Genomic DNA, 18,536 nt, shown 5'->3' with positions numbered 1-18,536 from the left:
GCCAGACAGCTTGTGCTACTCTGCTTTCAGTATCCACCCAAGGCTCTCATTATTTTAACTGTTCAGCCAATGCTTCCAGTACTCATACCAGAGAACTTGCATATTTTGTAGGATAGCCCGCACCTTTGGTAACATCCATCAGACAGTGTAATTTATTCTGCTTTTGATAACTAACATTTTGGTTTGATTTCCATTTTTAACTTACTTAGCCAACCTTTGTGGTATTTTCCTTCTGTGTTGGGCTTCAGCCAGGACAGCCGGCACTTCTGGAGCCCTCATTTCTTATTCAGCAAAATGATGTCTTCTTTCTTTTTCCTCTTTTTTTTTTTTTTTTGCTCTAAAGCTTCTGCCACTTTATTTCTTTTGGCTTACCTGCAGACTGTAGCAAACAAAAGTATGTAAGCCACAGAAAAGCTCCGAGAAGCACCTACACGCAGCACCAAAATGGACTAAAATAGCCACTAGAAACGTGAGTTAACGTTTACTTCTGCCCTGATCCAGGTGTTAAACTTCCCACGTTAGAAAACAAGTGCTAAAATGTCTCCCTCCTACAGTTTTTCTCTGCATTCCTAACTAATTGCTTCATTTAAATATTTGCATGCACCTGCGTTTCTTAGCGTGGGTTTTTTTTTTTCGGTGCTAAAACCCATATTACATACATGAATAAGGTTAGCACCAAAAAACCTGAGTAAAAATCTGCTGAAGGCTCAGTGCTGCTCAGTACATTGGCTCCTATGGGAGGAAACGCCTTTTAGTTTTCTTTTCCTTTCAAGTAAATTTATGAAAGCCATTCCTTGCCATACCACTTCTTGTCTGATTTTATTAAAATGAAATCAGAAGTCTCAAGAAAAAGATGCAAAAAAAAAGTCAAATTTTGAAGTCATTTTTTTTTTCATTGGTGTTAGAAATGGACATAGCACATGGTGGAACATCTCTTATAGAAAGCAGCATGGACAGTCCTTACCTACCTGGGAAGCATCTCAACGTATTATTTTCACATCTCTTCTCCCCCTGTCTCATCCCCATTCATGCCTCTTTCTCACAATTAATCTCTTTCATGTTCTTTGGCCCTGGGTCTGTACACATGCGCTCATATTCCTACACTCACAACTATTATTTTATACACACGCCCCATAAGGTCAGGAAAATCCACAAAGGAAATGCCAACAAAAAGAATATTTATTGATGAATTTCATCCTGCTTCCTGGAGTGAGGGCAATAATGCGAGCACTGGGCTTCTATAGATTCCAGGTTAAAGTGATTGGCACCCTGTGCTCTTTGGGGCAGATTTTTAATCTTACGCGCGCGGGGGTACATTTGTGCACACTATCCGGCGCGCACAAATGTACACCCGATTTTATAACATGCGCGCGCATGTAATAAAATCCGGGGTCGGCGCGCACAATGGAGTGCACCTTGCACGCGCCGAGCCCTAGGGGAGGCCCGATGGCTTTCCCCGTTCCCTCCAAGGCCGCTCCGAAATCGGAGCAGCCTCAGATGGAACTTTCCTTTTTTGCTCCCCCCTACCTAAATTCCCCCCCCCACCCTTATTGCAGGAGTTATGCCTGCCTCTGCTGGCGCGTCAACCCCCGGCACAGCCGCTGTGTCAGAGGACTCGGGACCGCCCCGGGACATACGCACACCGCCGAGCCTATGCAAAATAGGCTCGGCGCACGCAGGGGTAGGTTTTAAAGGGTTACGCGTGCATCCCTTTGAAAATCTACCCCTTTGATTCTAATCAGCAAACCTTGTAAGAAGAGTGAATGGCAACAATCACTCTTTTGGTCTTCAGAGGTGTCCTTTTGTTTATACGTGACGTGGTCACCTCTGAGTACCGGCATGCATTGCTGTTCAGAACAGTCACAGCAGGAGCTTTTCAGGGCATCCCACCCAGCCTAGAGGGCAGTATGTTAACCAATTTGTATGATAGTTGTATTATAAAATGTGGCAGGGAATTTGCAGGAGTGGAATAGATAAAGGCAGAATCCCCCCTTGATTATGGCATTTTTGCTGGGGATGCAGGATAAATGATGTAATGATGGACCCCTTGTGTGTTTCAGATGAGGTTCCAATAGCCAGTGCTGCTAGCCATGTTGGCCCATGTAGAAGGAGTTTGTGATATTGTAATACCATGACAACAATACAAGGGTTGAGAATTGCATAAAATGTAAGGGAAACAAGTGTGGTTAGTATCCGATCCTATGAATACTGCTGCTTCATGGAAAGTATAGCTATAAGTGAAGGATGAAAAATAAATATTTTGTATATGGGGAGTAAGTGGGAAATTTTTTTTTCATTTGGACAAGTTAGCCTTGCATGCCAATAATTCCTCTTGCGCTGCAGCTTGCTAGTCATTGGCAAATTGCTTTTGTACTGTAATAAGCAATTTTTCTATGTATGTGATTGCTGGTGTTTTTCCAATTGATTCCTATGTAACCAGGCTGAATAAATGTTTTTGAGACCATGTAAATGTGGTGTAGTAGAGTTTGAAGTGTGGGCAGTCATTTTTGGTCTCTTTCCTTTTCATCACGCTGACATAACTTGTTGAACATGCTCAGTGTGGTTTTCCCAACTTTTCCTGTTGGGAACTGAAAGAACCAGAGTCGCTTTACATGTCTGATGTGCAATAAAGAGCCTCATGCATAGGAAAATGAAACACCTAATACATACCATAGTTTGGAGCAGGGTTGATCCAAAATGCTTAAGTTTACTTATTATATATCTTTTTGGTCTCTCAATTAGACTCTGCTTTAACTTTGAATATCAAATAGCATTTTTTTCTCCAACGTTTCTAAATTCCCAATTTCCATTCATCTCATTCCTCTTTCTGGCTGCAAAGTGGGTGAATCAAACTCAAATTGTATAGAAATTAAACACTGAGGAACTGTCAGTAATGATGAACTAACCAATATATAGTTGACTAAGGCTGCACAAGTGATGGTGTTGCTGCCATATAAGAATCAGTCCATTGGGGGGGAGGAAGGCCATGATGAACATGTAGAGTCAGCAAAGAAATTAACATTTCCAAAATTACTTCTTGTGATACGGAAGAACATGCTTTACATTTAAAAAAAAACACATTCAATATTTAGCTCAGATTGCTTTCTATATGTCACCAGCACTAAAACTAATGAAACAGTTATCCAAAAGAGATCAGACAATTTCCACAACAATGTGCTTTGAAGTAAATGAAGGATAGAGGTAATATGCTCACAGCTGATGTGTATAATGACATTGGTTAGAAAGAAAAATGAACTAGTGTTGATACTTGGATCTGTTTAAAATTACATCTATGACAGTCTTTCTGCGTTGTGCATGCTAAACAGATTAATAAGCACACCCTGGCAGCTTGTAGTGAGGTATGGACTCTGGCATTTTAATGGGACTCTTTATCAGTCAGTCAAGGAAAGGACATCTGTTACGAGTGGTGACATTTAAAAAATGCAAACTCGAGTCTGTGCAACAGTCCCACCTTGCTCTATTTATGCATTACTATTCCAGACATTTCAATGTGTGTATAATTATCTATTTGAGAGAAATTTTGGATCTAACTGACCAAGCAGTATTAGATGCTTCAAGAAACTGCTATTCGATTATTACCCACAAACTTTAGTTTCAAGAGCAGCACTGGCTTATCACCCGATTCTGAATCGCACTGAAAGCGCAATACTGTTTTTCAAGAAAGTAGACCAGACGTAATGCAGCAGCCTGGTGGGCCCAAATTCCCTCAGTATTTTGTATCTGGTGGTGAGTGGTTTCCCTTTTAAAATTAGGTACAGGAATGCATGCCTACAGTGACTGCATAGATTTGCACCTGCTGTTTCAGCAGGTGGCCAGTCAAGGGTAAAATGGCCCTAGCATATTTGAAAATGCAAATGTACATGTCATGTTAAGTCCCCCAGCCTAAATACATTAATGGGAATATCTCTTTTTCAGTCTGGCTAAACATATGCATGCTATGGAAGTCTGCATGCACTTACAGCCAGACTGAGAATTTTCAACCAGTCCCATTTATTTGGGTAAATACTGATTTGACTTGGGGAAAAGGCTTTGAATATTGTCTTCCTTATGATTAGTATTTATTTTCTTCGTTTTGGCAATTCAAAGTGGATTGCATTCAGGTATTTCCCTATCCCCAAAGTGCTTACAATCAGGGAGTATAGCTTTCAAAGACCTGTGCACAGATCTACTCCAGTATTTTATATCCTACATGTGAATTATAAATATGCGTAAATCTACCCTGCAACATTCATGCGTATGTCAACAATACCCACAAATAAATATTCAAGTTTGCAGGATAAGTTCTGACTTATCTGGCTAAGTGGCAGTTTTGCTGCTACTTTTCTGGATATGTCTTAAAAAAAAAGCTACTTGTAAGATAGCCAGATATATCTTAAAAGCACTATCTTACTTCACCGGATAAGTAGCACATTTAAGACTTTGCTGCTACTTAGCTGGAGAAGTAGGAATTTATCTGAGTAAGTGGTGCCCAACTACTCTGTGTGTTTATTTTTATATCTTACTTTAAAAATATACAAAGAGATTTTATACACACTTATATTCATTTATCCCCTGTAACAGGTCGATACAGTAAAGTGTGCTCCGTCGGAGCGCACTGTCAGCCTGCTCTGGACGCGTGTTTTCCCTTACCCCTTATTCAGTAAGGGGAGGAAAACACGCGGCCCACCCGCGGCACCTAATAGGGCCCTCAACATGCAAATGCATGTTGAGGGCCCTATTAGGTATGCACGCGGGATGCAGTAAGTAAAATGTGCAGCCAAGCCGCACATTTTACTCTAAGAAATTAGCGCCGACCCAAAGGTCGGCGCTAATTTCTTCCGGCGCCAGGAAAGTGCACAGAAAAGCAGTAAAAACTGCTTTTCTGTGCACCCTCCGACTTAATATCATAGCGATATTATGTCGGAGGTCCCCAAAAGTAAAAAAAAGTAAAAAAAAAATAAAAAAATTTGAATTCGGCCCGCGGCTGTCGGGCCGAAAACCGGACGCTCAATTTTGCCGGCGTCCGGTTTCCGAGCCCGTGGCTGTCAGCGGGCTCGAGAACCGACGCCGGCAAAATTGAGCGTCGGCTGTCAAACCCGCTGACAGCCGCCGCTCCAGGCCAAAAGGAGGCGCTAGGGACGCGCTAGTGTCCCTAGCGCCTCCTTTCCCTCGTTTGCACCGCATCGCCTAATTTGCATGCTGGAGCATACTGGATAGCTCGCACCGGCGAAGGGCCGGTGCGTGCGCCGGGAGAGCGGGCGTTCGTCCGCTCTCCCGCGGTTTTACAGTATCGGGCTGTAAGTTAGCTTTTATGAATGTAAGTTGGAAGATTTTCCAACATACGCATGTCAAAATTACCAGTTCTACCAATTCATTGACCAGTTTGCCCAGTCCATCTATAAGTCATCCCGACCCTCCTAGCTCTTCAGCCTGAACTCCGCCTAATTCACCCAGACTTCCCACCTGGTCAGTGTTTCACATTAATGATGTTTACTATCACATATGCAAGATAAGGAGCAGGTATAAATATACTAGGGATGTGAATCGTTTTAGGACGATTAAAATTATCGTCCGATAATTTTAATATCGTCTTAAACCGTTATGGAACACAATACAATAGAGATTCTAACGATTTATCGTTATAAATCGTTAGAATCGTGAGCCGGCACACTAAAACCCCCTAAAACCCACCCCCGACCCTTTAAATTAAATCCCCCACCCTCCCGAACCCCCCCCCAAATGAGTTAAATAACCTGCGGGTCCAGCGGCGGTCCGGAACGGCAGCGGTCCGGAACGGGCTCCTGCTCCTGAATCTTGTTGTCTTCAGCCTGCGCCATTTTCCAAAATGGCGCCGAAAAATGGCGGCGGCCATAGACGAACACGATTGGACGGCAGGAGGTCCTTCCAGACCCCCGCTGGACTTTTGGCAAGTCTCGTGGGGGTCAGGAGGCCCCCCACAAGCTGGCCAAAAGTTCCTGGAGGTCCAGCGGGGGTCAGGGAGCGATTTCCCGCCGCGAATCGTTTTCGTACGGAAAATGGCGCCGGCAGGAGATCGACTGCAGGAGGTCATTCAGCGAGGCGCCGGAACCCTCGCTGAACGACCTCCTGCAGTCGATCTCCTGCCGGCGCCATTTTCCGTACGAAAACGATTCGCGGCGGGAAATCGCTCCCTGACCCCCGCTGGACCTCCAGGAACTTTTGGCCAGCTTGTGGGGGGCCTCCTGACCCCCACGAGACTTGCCAAAAGTCCAGCGGGGGTCCGGAAGGACCTCCTGCCGTCCAATCGTGTTCGTCTATGGCCGCCGCCATTTTTCGGCGCCATTTTGGAAAATGGCGCAGGCTGAAGACAACAAGATTCAGGAGCAGGAGCCCGTTCCGGACCGCTGCCGTTCCGGACCGCCGCTGGACCCGCAGGTTATTTAACTCATTTGGGGGGGGTTCGGGAGGGTGGGGGATTTAATTTAAAGGGTCGGGGGTGGGTTTTAGGGGGTTTTAATGTGCCGGTTTTGCGATTTTTAGATTTTTCACGATTTTTCACGATTTTTCACGATATTTTACCCCCCCAAACGGCAACAATACGATTCCCTCCCCCTCCCAGCCGAAATCGATCGTTAAGACGATCGAGGACACGATTCACATCCCTAAAATATACATGAGAAGGCTGCCAAATCTACATGCGTAAACTTCTTATAAAGTTACATCTTACATGTGTCAATGTTGTCCCTACCCTGGAATACCATTGGAGGGCCCCTTTTTTACAAGAGGAAATGTACTCACTAACGTGTATGTTTGAGGCTTACAAAACAGCATACATGTGAGTAAACATGCTATTGAGCATAGGGTATTTTTTGCACACACATGCTTATTTTTCTGTGTGTAACCTTTTACAAATTCACCTTTCAGCTTGTACGTGAGGCAATGGAAGGTAAAGAGACTTGCCCAGTCACAAGGAGCAGCACTAGGATTTGAACCTTGGCTTCTCTGATTTTACAGCCTGCTGTTTTATCCACCAGGATACACCTGTGTACTCCCCTAGGTAAACCTGAACCTTTCAGTTCTGGAAAGCTAAGCAGAGTCAAGCTGTGCCTCTATCAAGATGGGAGAGCACCAGGGAAGACTGTGGTCTGCAGAAGACTGTCAAGCCACTATTGTTATGAGTGCTAGGCCATTGTGGTCCTAGATAAGTGCACTGTTGGAAACAGGATGCTGGGCTCAATGGACCCTTAGTCTGACGCAGTATGGCAATTTCTTATGTTCTTATGCAAATGAGTTTAATTTTAAGATAATCTAATGAAAATTCATTGTGGATATTTTTGTACACATTGGGAGGGAAATTTTCAAAGCTATTTCATGTGAATAGTGATTTATAGATGCAGATTGGCTGTTGGAAAATTAAGCTCTCTCAATGTGGCTCAAAGTATGTGCGTTGTCCCACAACATGCAGGCTTTGTGATGAATGTTTCCATCAGGGGAGGCAAATAATACTTATGCAAATGCCCGTGGGTACTTTTTTACCTGCAGCAATGTACTTTCAATTTGAAAATTGTGCAATGTCTGTATCTAAAATGTATCTAAGGACTTAGTCCCAAAACCTACACTTTGAAAATTGACTCTTGGTCTGGGAAGCTAGCTAACTTTCATATTTTGGTTATTTATTTATTTATTTATTTATTTATGGTTTTTATATACCGGGAGTTCCTGTATACAATACATATCACTCCGGTTCACAGGTAACAGTAAAAACTAGTGCCGGATGGCAGTTTACATGTAACAAATCTTGGAACAAATCAAACAATTGATCTATAATAAAGAAAACAAACTAAGCTCAACTTTAAGCATATAAATAAGGCAAATAATAATAATGAATAAATAAGGCAGAGAACAATACATTAATATCATTAATATCATTAATTATTATCATATTATTAATTATTATATTAATTATTAATATCATGAAAGCGCAAAATCTTTGCGACTTATTATGACTGGAGCTGCCTACCCAACATAACTTCAACTCATTAAGGAAGTGACACGAGAATGCCTTAAGGTATTAGAGCAGAAAAATATATTAATTATTGTTTTTTGAACCAAAGATGTTTAAGATGAAGCCATTTTCAAAAAAATTCCCTAAAGGAAAAATTACAGGGAGTCTTTGGTTTGGCCAGAATAGATGCTGTGACTTCTCTCATGGATCAAATGTTACATATAATACAAAGCATCTGTATTACAGTGATACTTTAGGGCCTGTATGATACATTCAGTTCCAAGTATGTTTAGTTTCTTTAACATGAACTTCTGCTCTGATGGATTGTCTGCATCTCTCCAGTCAATCTGGGCTCACTCCATCTCCTGCACCCACTGAGAAATTGCATTCAGCTTCTAACACCTATTCCGCTGGCTCAGCTGACAGCAGGTTGAAGCTGATGTCATCCATATTGGGTGGAGGGCGGGTCAAGAGCCAGAGGTCAATGTCATAGTCATACTTGCTCTGATGGATGTTTGGCATTTCTCAGATCAATCTGGGCTCACTCCATCTCTTGCCCCCACTGAGAGTCACTGCATTGAGCTCCTAACACTTATCCCGCCAGCTCAGCTGACAGCAAGCCAAAGCTCATCCTCCCCGCTGATGTCATCCATGCAGGGGGGGGGGGGGCAATAGTTGGTGGTCAATGTCACAGTCAGACTTGCTATGATTGATTGTCTGCATCTCTCAGGAGCCCAATGCAATGTGTTTCAGGGAAGGCCAGGAGATGGAGTAGATTGACCAAACACCTTTCCCACCGGTTCAGCTGACAGTGGACCAAAGTTCCCCCACCCCTGCTAATGTCATCAATGTGTAGGTCAAGAGTGGCAGTCAATGATGGAGGCACGTATGCTGAAGTAGTGTGCGCTCCGTCACATACACAAAGGAGATCGACAAAGGAGTGCCTTTGTGCTCTCCTTTTTGTGTGATGAGTGAGTGCCGTGTGTATGAATGTAGCTTTTTGATATGGATATTACATCCCCTAATGTGAACTGGGATGTGTTTTCAATTCCAGTGACAATTCAGCAAGGCAGATATGGCAATCTTGCTAGTTCCCATCACAAACGGAGTTCCAGGCTGCCATCTTATCTAACTCCTGTCCCTTATGTTTGCCAGTTCAATGAGGTTTGCTCTTCCAATGTTAGTATTATGATAATTAATGCTCAGGCAGGTAAACAAAAGTGCTGTGTTATTTTTAACTTGATTCGTGAAAAAAAAAAAAAGATTTTCCTGTATCACAGAAACTTGGTTTTTAGATTCTGACTTTGTGTGTTTAAACCAAATCTATCCTCCCAGCTATTTAGTGACATCTCAACCAAGAAGAAAAGGATGTGGTGGTAGTGGCGGTGGCCTACTGATTATTGACAAGAACCAATTACACATGTCAATTGAGAATCTCAGTGGCGATTGTCCATTATGAGATCTTGCATGTCAGTCTGAATTTTTCAGTCTGTGCTTAGTTTACTGTCTTCTGAAGTTGCCACTGCAGAATCCTTCTTATTTTGAGCAGTTAATTTCATCTGCTAATCTCAAGCTGATGATTATTGTTGGTGATTTTAATTTACGTTTTGATTTAAACCCTCTTCCTTCCTATTGTATACTGTTCCTCGATATTTTAGCTTCAATAGGTTGTATCAAGTGATTCAACATGCTACTCCTAGACAGGGTTACTCTAGATTTGATTTTTGTTAACAATTCCATGCTAGCACATTTTTCTGAACACTTGAATAGTACAAGAAGTTTCCTGGTTGGACCGTTTTTAAATTAGTTTTGATCTCATGCTCTCTTAGACAAAAGCAAAGTAGATCCCCCTCAAAGGAACAAATCTTAGCTAGGAGTCATATTGACATTATTTCCAAATTGGTTCAGTTGAAATTTACATCTTTCCACTCTGTTGATGTTATTTCAGCCATAATTACCTAGGGGGTTACATCAACTCAATTTTGATCAAATAGCACCACTTAAACTGTACCAACAAGGATCAAAAAAGCCAATGCCATGTATGTGTTTGAAGTTAGAGCCTTTAGTTGCTCACTTCACCGCTGCAAATGTAAGTGGCGCAAGACATGGTCTTCTGAAGTTCTAGTTATATGAATAAAATCATTAGTCAATGGGTATAAAATGTTAATCATAAATGCTAAGAAGACCTATTTCACAACATGTTTTTGTGAAATTAAAAAGAACTTTTTAAAATTGCAAATAGATTCATCAGTGTTTTTGAGAAACTACATCTAACCAAACTGATTATATTAGCTGTGATGATTTTTAACTTTTTTTTTTCTACCAAGGTCTCTAAAATTGCTGATATTTGTCACTGGCATGGCATGATAATTTCCCTTTGGTTTCCACTTCTTCTTGGACCTCTTTTCACGATGTCTTTGCTGATGAAGTTTCTAAGAATAATCTCTAAATGAAACCCTTCTTATTGTCCTTTTAACATTTGCAATGTTGCTATATTCAAAGCACTAGAGCCTATCCTGAAGGACCCCCAGCTCATGCAGATTTATTTTATGCATATTCATTGTGGATATCCTGGGAAACTAATACAGAGCAGCTAGAATGAGCATAATGTGCCTATGCATAGGAGTCCTGGTGAGGATGCGAGCTCCTGAGTTCTGTTCTGACTGGAGTGCCCACAGAGCATTAGCTAGCAGGCCAAGAAATAGGGAGTTACAATACTCAATTGACAAAACAAAATGTGTGCCTGTGGCACAGAACAAAAATCATGGGGTCTTAATAAAGGTTTCAACCTACACAGCATCCTAAATTTCAGAAATGCTACAATTACCATTTCTCTAGCATGCGAATGCATAGAGAAGGAAGCATCAACTATTACTCACAAATTCCTGGCCTGAGTGTGTTCTCTGGAAGTTCTTCAGCCCGGTGTCTTTCAACCTGTTGCCGTTCTGCCATTTAAGTAAAGGGGGAATCATTTTCCCATCTTTTAATTGCAAAGTTAAAAAAAAAAAAAAAGTGAACTTTTGTCTCGGACCAATGATTACATATGACCCATTGACAATGCTATTGTAAAAGCGTACGTGGGTGGTAGGGTAACAACAGACCTTCATATCAGCTGTGTCTTCTACACTGCATATTAGCTAATATATTTTGAAATCTTTCATATTAGACACATACAATTTTGTTTGTGTGCTTTTTGGTTCTGTCTCACAGTTCTGCCCTCACTTTTTTGACACTTTTTGGTGATTTTCCTTTCTGAGTATTAATGGGACATGAGAAACCATCAAATTTAAATTCACCTAGAACATCAGCCCTGGGGAATCTACACAAGTAGACCAACTCATTTTTTTCTATATTCAAAATGTCTATTGTGAAGAAGCCATTTTTTAAAATGGAAGATAAAGTCATAAAAATTAAAATGCTAATAGCCAAGATGATGCTAAAGGAAAGAAAAACCGGATGTCATCTATATTAGATAACCAGGGTGGCTAATAATTTTCAGAGTGGAATTAGGTAGATAGTAAAAAGAGTTGCAGAAAGTGCTGATTCCTGCAGTTTGCTCTGAAGGCGAAGAGATGCCACCTACTGAGTTGGATGGGCTGCCTTCTTTCCTGCTTTGCACCTGTGTTGTTTGTAAGGTGGTCTGTCTGTTCTCTTATCTCTGTCTTGCCTGGACATGCTGCTACTCTGTTATCATGATGGGAGAGGAAAGGTCCCCAAAATTCACCTTCTCCCTGGCAAAGAGGCACTTGGACAATGCTGCGTTCCTCTCCCAAGGAAAGCTTGGCAGAAGGCCATAATTTTAGTTTATTTTTTTCTTTTTTTTAGGTAGGTTTTACTATAGTGGGAGCATCTATTGGAGATGGCGAATCCATAAGTAAGCCGTCTGTCTCTACACAGACAATGACCATGCACGCTTACTGAAGCAGCTTTGTGCCTCATAACTGAGGCAAAGGAGGAGTTGGACTGAGAGGGCAAGCAGGAGCGGGAGCCCATGCTGCTGCTCAAATAATGCTGTTGGAGAATGGGAGGAGAAGTGGGGGTTTGTATCACCACTGTTGCCAGAAAGGGGAAGGAACATAAGAACATAAGATGTGCCTGAATGTGTCCCTATTTTTCTCTCGTTGGTTGCTGGGCAGCATGACCCCCAATATTTCTCTTATTGAAAATCGTTGCCAGTGCTATTTTGACTGTCTTCTTGCTCTTACTTGTAGGGTTTCTAGTCTTCAGAAGCAAAACAGGTTTCCTGCCTCAGGCAAACCATGGTTGTTATTGTTTCATAGTCATGATAGTCTCAGGAATATGATGTGATCTGGGGAATAACTTGATACCATGATAGCAGCTTTATAAACAAATATGAATTTGGGTTTATTCTTTCTTTTTCTCCCAGAGCCTTGTCTTTCACAGAATATAATGTTCAACAATGCTGCTAGATATCAAATTTGCTAAAATTTGTCAATGTATTATTTTTATTTCTCCGTGTAAGATGTAGTAATTTTAGTAGCGTTTCTGCCAGGGCATCAATGTCAGGGGCGGTTCTATCGTGAGGCAGCCACTTCAGGCGGCAGAATTTTGAAGTGGCAAAAAGTGCCCCTTCAAAACACCTCTACCACAGCCGCTGCCTCACCCTGCCTCCAGAGTCAAACATCGGATCTGGCAGGGATAAACCAAACCCCTGCCTGATCCGTTCAGCAGTCACACCTGTTCCTAACCCCGGGCAGCAGGAGTTGCATTTATCCCAACATCGTCTCCTGCTGCCGCAGGGCCAGTCACACAGCTTTTACCATGAGACTGGTTTCCAGCAGCAGGAGATGATGGGATAAATGTGACTCCTGCTGCCGCCACTCAGGCCAGTGGGGCTGAAGAAAGAATCAGGTCGTTGCCGAAGAAGGGAGCCAGCCGTGTGCTGCTGCCAGAGCTTAGGCTGGCGGGGCCAAAGAAAAAGGAGGAGCACAATTATGCATGTGAGATCTGTGTGTGTGTGTGTGACAGAGAAGGAGGGAACTTCTGTCTGTGGGGATGCGTACGTGTGAGTCGAGGAGGGCGCTTCTGTGTGTGTGTGTGTGTGTGTGTGTGTGTATGTGTCAGGGAGGGAGGAGAACACTAGTGCACCTAGCTCTCTCCTGCTAATCAGTGACAATTTAGGGAGACTTTAAGATGATTGGAAATCAAACATTCCCATGTATGGAGAGCACAGCATGATTTTTATTTTTTTTTTTTTAATCCTTGTTAGTTTTAATTATTGGATGTGATGTATCTGCTGTTTCAAAACATTTTATTAGTGTCTGGTAATATTTTAAACATGTTTATATTTGTTTTTAATTGGCTGAATTTATCAGCAGATTTGACATTCTTTTTATTGGTATGTTTAATGTTTTATATTTCTTGATTGTGTTTGATTGCTCACAGAGTTTGGCTTCTTGTGGTTTCCAGTTCAGTTTTTGTCTGCACGTTTCAGTTTATATTTTATGCTCTCTTTATTCTGTATTTGGTGAGAGTCTATCTGTGTTCTTCTTGTGTGACTGAGGCTTTAGGTATTCTGCTGGCATGTAGTTTCTGTGTAGGGATTTACAACAACCTGGCTTTAATCTGTTTTCCTAATAGGAGGTGTATTGGTGTTTTGGGGGCCTGATGTAATATTTGCAGTATGATATTTTTCATAGGTTGAGTGCTGGCAATTAAGATATGGAAGGCTTACTATATTGGAATTGTAGTTCAGTTTATTCCTGGCTTTCTGTGGGTCAAGTCCACACGCAGTGCACTTTATCATAGGCCTAATGCCATATGGGATCCGGAAAACTGCCTATATAATATGTTGTTGTAAATGAAATTTTTACTTCAGAAGATTGTACTTTGAATGTATATTTTCCATATGCAGTCTTGCCTTTTTAGGTTGGAAGTTAATAAATTTTAAAATGGAAAAAAATGCATAAGTTTTAATTATGTAGGGAGAGGAAGGAAGGGGGCAGATGCTAGAGAAGGGTGGGAGGCAGGGAATAAGGAATGGAGGAGTCCTATTTGTAGAACCAAGGGGTGGGACAGCCAAAGGTCACCCCACCCCATTAAACATTTCTCTGGCTCCCCCTAGTATGGATGCCGAAGACTGAGAACAAAAAAATAACAGGCCAAAAAAATGAATGGCTAGAGCAGTGGACTGCAAACAAGAGAAGCCAGGGTTCAAATCCTATTGTCATTCCTTGTGACCTTGGGCAAGTCACTTCACCCTCCATTGCCTTTCCCTTGTCCTGGCCCTCTGTGATTTTACCTGCATTGGGCTGGGGGGGGGGGGGGGGGGGAGGGGATTTTATCCTTCACCTCAGGCAGCAGATTGTGTTGAGCCACTCTTGATCAATGTCATAAGAACATAAGACTTGCCATACTGGGTCAGACCAAGGGTCTATCAATCCAGTATCCTGTTTCCAACAGTGGTCAAGCCAGGTCACAAATACCGGTAAGATCTCAAAAAGTAGGGCTGGTGTCCTCTTGTAGGACCCCATAGACCAAACCTTAAGCATAGCTGTAGTGGTTACAGTACTCTCCTGTTGATAATTTACTGTGTCGAAAATTCCCTGACTGGGGGAAGATTACTCTTCTAGGCCCTGTGTATATTTTAATCAAATATCAAAGTCAACTGTAAACAGCACTATGCTGGCAGATGATGTGGTTTCCAACTTAAGCTTTTATTGATTGAGAATGAAAAAGTTGATAAGTTCCTTATAAGTCTTGATATTTAGAGAGTCTTGCCACAGCTTTAATGATTCAGTAAAGTTTGACTTCATGCTTCCAAGCAATTTATCTAATGGTTAAGGTCAAATTCAATCATGTAATTTTTTTCCTTGTCCCTTCCAAACACTGGGGTACTTTTAAAGCTTCCTCCTGATTGATGATCCATAGAATTTGTACCTACTAGTTGCATCTCTGCCTGTTGACACACTTAAGGCAGTGGTTTTCAACTCAGACCTGAACACAAACCCAGCTTGTTGAGTTTTCATGATGGAGTGGAGGAGTAACTTAGTGGTTAGCAGGCTTTGAACTAGGGAGACTAGGGTTCAAATCCCATTACCACTCCTTGTGACCATTGCCTCAGGTACAAAAACTTAGATTGTAAGCCCTCTGGGGATAGGGAAATACCTCCAGTACCTGAATGTAATCTGCTTTGAAGTGTGGAAAAGCATGAAGCAGTGCATGCAAATCAATCTCATGCATATTAATTATGGACATCATGAAAACTTGACTGGTTGGGTGGTCCCAAGCTCTGGTTTGAGAAATCCTGCTCTAAGGACCAGGTTCCCAAAGGTTTTTCTTAATTTCCAAAGTAGAAAGGGGCGGCATCTATAGTCCTAGTCAACTGTACCTTAATTTTGGAGCTCTTTCATCTTTTGTATTTATACTGTACTCACACTCCATTTACTCTATCTCTTTTATATTTATTTTCTATATAATATTTATTACTATATTACTATGTTTAATTGGTTATCTATTCTATTTGTTCCAGCATTATTGTTAGTTCTATTGTTACCTGTTTTATTGTTCAACGGTTCTATGTAAAGCCCACTACTCTTTTGGGGCATTTAAAAGTTGTATGTAAACCGGATTGATTTGTAGTTCCTACAAGAACTTCGGTCTATAAAAATTAAAAATAAATAAATAAATAAATAGTCACCCCCTACCCTGCCAGCTGCAATCTAAATATGGTACTGGTTACAAGACTGGCCCAGCTGCAAGTTAAGTCTACAAAGCAACATAGCTGTAAAATAGTCCACAACGTGATTAGCCAGTGTAAAAGCATGTGCGCAAGTTTGATGATGTGTGCATATACTCCACTTATAAAATACATGTGTGTGCGCTTCCCAACCCCACCCTGGAACACTTTCAAAATGATCTCATTATGCACGCATACGTTTCCGAGCAGCAGCGGCAGTAAGCGTGTACTCCTGCCCTTTTGAAAATTAATTTGCCGTGCACATATACACTGATTTTATATACACAGCCCCTGCATAAGTTTGAAAATTAATCCTAAATGTATCAAAATTGTTCACATAGGAAGCAATAGGAGTTATGTGCTTGTGGCAGTGCTCATTTCTGGACTTACAGCAGCCTTCGACAGGATTAAATATATTCAGAGATGAAGAAAAGGTGACTATATCCTGGATACAAGTACCTGGAAAGTACCCAAAACTTAAATAGATCCCATGCTAGTAAAGCCAGGAATTAGTAGTGACTATTCTCTAAGTCAATTTCATTAATAGCAGTTTATGGACGTCTCCTTCAGGAACTTATCCACACATTTTCTAAATCCAGCTACACTATCTGCCTTTACCACATCCTCTGGCAATGAATTTCTGAGCTTAAGTGCTTGTTGAGTGAAAATAATTTTCTCTGATTTGTTTGAAATGTGTTAATTGGCGTGCCCAGTAGTCCTTGTATTGTCTGAAAGAGTAAATAGCCAATTCACATTTGCCTGTTCAAGACTTTTCATGATATTATAGACCTCTATTATATCCCCCCTCTGCCGTCTCTTCTTCAAGCTGAACAACTTAACCTTTTTAGCCTTTCCTCATAGGGGAGCTGTTCCATCCCCTTTATTATTTTGGTTGCCCTTCTCTGTACTTTCTTCAGTGCAACTATCGTTTTTGAGATGCAACGACCAGAATTGCACACAGTATTTCCAGGTGCTGTCTCACTGAGCCTATCTTTTCGGGTGAAGAGGTATTTGTAGGAATGACTGTGGGTGAAGTGTAAAGCATTAATGGGGCATCTCTAATGGTTTCTTCACTTGAGCAAAACATAATATCCTGGGTTCAATGCACATCAAAACCATAACTGCTAGAAACCTGGAAGGGTATTACAGCAGATGGACAATTCTACACCTGCTGTTTCCTATACACTTTATCTAAACAACCATTTCTTTCCAATGCTGGAGAAAGGCTGCTAGGCTAGATGCACATACTATATGATATGCCCCAAGTCTCTTGTCCTGTATGTTTGTTTGTTTTTTCTTATTAGATGTAAGCTCCATTAAGCAGGGACTGTCTTATTTGTGTATTTGAACAGCGCTGCATATGTTGTGTAGCACTATAGAAATACGTAGGAGTAGTAGTAGTAGTTTTGACAAATTTTACATCCATATAACTTATCAGACGTGGCAAAACATTGTTGAAGATGGAACAATGTCGTTGATGCTAAAAGAAAGCTGAGCTGCTGACTGAGGTGACTCAGTTGTAGGCACCTAAAGTTATATAAGATTTCAGCTGCGCTCAGGCTCCTAAGGTTTAGGATGATAATTTTCATAACTTAGGCACCTAGTAATTTTCATCAGTATTTATGAATTTATTAACATTACATAGCCATATTAAAATGAAAAAGCAAATGTAAACTGCTCTGCCAGGGGCAGCCTCTTCCGCTATGGTGTGTGTATGTGGCCCGAGGGTACATAAGGCAGAGACTTACGATTGAGCTGGTAGGAAGTCTCAGAAGCTCTCTCTTCAATTGGGTGTTGCAAGTGAGGGGCCTGGACTTCTGCATAAGGAGGGAGAACAGGGGGAAAAGGGGGAAGGGTACTGAATAACTGGATTTCTTCTGCTGTAATGTAAAGAAGATTTATTAGCAAGAACAGCAATAAAAGGTACTGCCTATAGCATTCGCAGTGTGGCTGCAGCATTTTCCTTCCCTTGCACAATAACTGTGAAACAAAGGTAACTGCTGGATCTTGTTGTCTTTGTGGCATTGTGGACCCTTGGTTGCTGTGGAGATGACTCCGCCCATGGGGAGGAGCCCCGTGGGGAACCACAGAGATTAGCTGAACTCAGATAGATAGCAGACACAGATTGAATGGAAGGCTTTATTGTACTGCTGTAGATAGATGGTATGAAGCAGGAAGGTAAGGCACTGAGGTCCTCAAGTTGCCAACATGTTCAACAGTCTTAGATGATTAATCTCAGCCAGATGTTACAGAGAGGCGGGGACCCGCAGAGTGGGCAACGCCGAGCCTGGTGGGTGGAGTTGGAGCACCAGATCATAAAGGTACTCACAGGAGTGTAGATGTCTTCCTGGTAGAGATGGTGGGACCGAGGGTCCGTGGTACAGGATACTAGAATGGTAGGCCCTCGAGGAGCGAGTACCTGGTAGTCCAGAGGTCCTGTAGGAATAAGAGAGAGAGAGAGAGACCCCCAAGGATCGGTTGTCTCAATAGTAAGGCCCTGAAGGAAGATGAAAGCGAGAGACCCCCCGAGGAGCGGGTGTCTTGAGCTTCTGAAGGAGCGAAGTCCTTGAAGTGTAGAGTGGCGTCTAAGTGTGCAGCATAGAGCAGTTAGAGTAGCTTAACAGAAGTCCTTGCTAACTCAATGGTGGTAGCGAAGCAGAGGCTTTAATTACCCGGAGGCATTGACGACATGCAGTGGGGATGCCCCTGAGGTTCCCGCCATGACATGTATTTGAGCGTAGGAGAGGTACCCACCCGTGCCCTAGGAGGCCATGGGAGTGAGCATGGCGGACTGGAACACCCATGCTAGACTGGAGATGCTGAGGCTCTCGGCACTCGGCACCGGAGGCAGCC

This window comes from Rhinatrema bivittatum, chromosome 2 (genome assembly GCF_901001135.1).
Source record: "Rhinatrema bivittatum chromosome 2, aRhiBiv1.1, whole genome shotgun sequence".
NCBI classification, from domain to species: Eukaryota; Metazoa; Chordata; class Amphibia; order Gymnophiona; family Rhinatrematidae; genus Rhinatrema; species Rhinatrema bivittatum.
Note: the sequence above shows the minus strand (reverse complement) of the source record.